Source organism: Aythya marila, assembly GCF_965140915.1.
Source record: "Aythya marila genome assembly, contig: HAP1_HAP1_SCAFFOLD_154, whole genome shotgun sequence".
In the NCBI taxonomy this organism is placed as follows: Eukaryota; Metazoa; Chordata; class Aves; order Anseriformes; family Anatidae; genus Aythya; species Aythya marila.
In genome coordinates this window covers 741,809-743,806 of record NW_028137218.1, presented here as the reverse complement: position 1 = coordinate 743,806, position 1,998 = coordinate 741,809, and the positions used below count along the sequence as shown (strand labels likewise).

The window sequence follows — 1,998 nt, the reverse complement described above, 5'->3', positions numbered from 1 at the left end:
GTGCCCCTGCAGCTCCACCACAGGTCTCTGAGGAAGGATCTCAGGCAAGCAAATCACAGCAGGGTTCTTTCTTTTATTGAAATACACAGAGAGCCTGGCTTCTCGTTTACTCCATGTCTCAGAATCACATGGACAGGTAGATACTGAAATGGAAGGGAATGAATAATGACATTTTCTGTGTTCAACACTATCACAAATAAATCAAATATAAATTAATGCAACACAACCACACACAAATTTCCAACTTCTAGGCCTGTAATGAGCTACATTATAAGTGATATGCAGAGGAAGAACAGCAGTTTATTGGTTCTGAAAATATCCAGTTACCACTTCACACACTGCATCCTTGAGCTCCTTGTTCCTCATGCTGTAGATGAGGGGGTTCACTGCTGGAGGCACCACTGAATATAAAACTGCCAGCAAAAGATTCAGGGAGGAGGAGGATACAGAGGGGGGCTTCAGATAGGCAAATGTGGCAGTGCTGAGAAACAGAGAGACAACAGCCAGGTGAGGGAGGCATGTGGAAAAGGCTTTGTGTCGTCCTTGCTGTGAGGGGATCCTCAGCACTGCCCTGAAGATCTGCACATAAGAAAGCACAACATAAACAAAATATCCAAATGCTAAGCAGGCACTAACCACAAGAAGCCCAACTTCTCTGAGGTAGGCATCTGAGCAGCAGAGCTTGAGGATCTGCGGAATTTCACAGAAGAACTGGTCCAGGGCATTTCCTTGGCAGAGGGGAAGGGAAAAGGTATTGGCAGTGTGCAGCACAGCATAGAGAAAAGTACAGCCCCAGGCAGCTTCTGCCATGTTGACACAAGTTCTGCTGTCCATTATGGTCCCGTAGTGCAGGGGGTTGCAGATGGCAATGTAGCAGTCATAGGCCATGATGATGAGAAGAGAAAACTCTGCTGAAATGAAAAAGAAAAAGAAAAAGAAATCTGAGCAGCACATCCATAGGAGGAAATGGTCCTGGTGTCCCACAGGGAATTGACCGTGGCTTTGGGAACAGTGGTGGAGATGCAGCCCAGATCAAGGAGGGCAAGGTTGAGGAGGAAGAAGTACATGGGGGTGTGGGGGCGGTGGTCGCAGGCTATGGCTGTGAGGATGAGGCCATTGCCCAGGAGGGCAGCCAGGTAGATGCCCAGGAAGAGCCCGAAGTGCAGGAGCTGCAGCTCGCGTGTGTCTGCGAATGCCAGGAGAAGGAACTCTGTTGGGAAGGTGCTGTTGGACATTTGCTGCCTCAGGGCATGGTTGCCTGTCCATGGAGGAATAGACAGTGACATGTTAGAGAGACTTTTCTGAGCAAAAACTAAACCTTATTTCATAGAAAACATCCTCACCAAGGCTGTATCCTCACTGCATCTTCATCTCAAGAAGACTTGCTCCTGCCTGGAGCTCTGTATCTCTCTGCCTAAGGATGCCACAGAGACCATGAAGATCCTCTGTAATCTCAGCAGTAATCAGTGCTGCTGGTAAAGAACACCAGGGGTCCATCTCAGGTATCCACTGGCCAGAGGCATCTCCCTATTTACAAGTGATGAAAGGGACATCCACCAATCCCACAAGAAACAAAGAAGGTTGCGCTGGTGCTGCCTGTAGGTTAAATGGTGTGGAGTGAATATATGAGTTTCCTCAAAGACCTACAAATCTGTTTTAACCATAATGCTCTATGAGTTTAGGTCCCTTCTACAATCCTAACAACACAATTATCATCTCCCTGACTGCCGTCCAAAGCAGGAAGTTGAAAAATGAGACCTCAGAGAGTGCCATCCCTTCAGTTATGGCAGGTGTTGTTCTTCCCTTTAAAGAATCTCCTCCAGAAATGCCCTGGTGGTGCTGGGGAGATATGAGGAGCCTGGCCCATGTAGCAGCCCCATGCCAGCAGCAGGAACCTGTCCGGCCCTGGCCTTCTGGTCCTTCCAGCCACAGCTTCTCCCCACAGTGTCCTGGGTAGCTCCCCGGGCAGGCTGAGTGCAGAGCCTCGCAGGTGGGAGA

General features: G+C 49.1%; 1 pseudogene across 1 annotated transcript; it reads right to left on the bottom strand.

Annotated features, from left to right (window-relative positions):
* Nucleotides 1–300: 300 nt before the first annotated feature.
* Nucleotides 301–1,235, bottom strand: LOC309891056 (olfactory receptor 14C36-like; annotated as a pseudogene). The gene has a single exon. The product of its transcript is annotated as an olfactory receptor 14C36-like (transcript).
* Nucleotides 1,236–1,998: the final 763 nt, after the last annotated feature.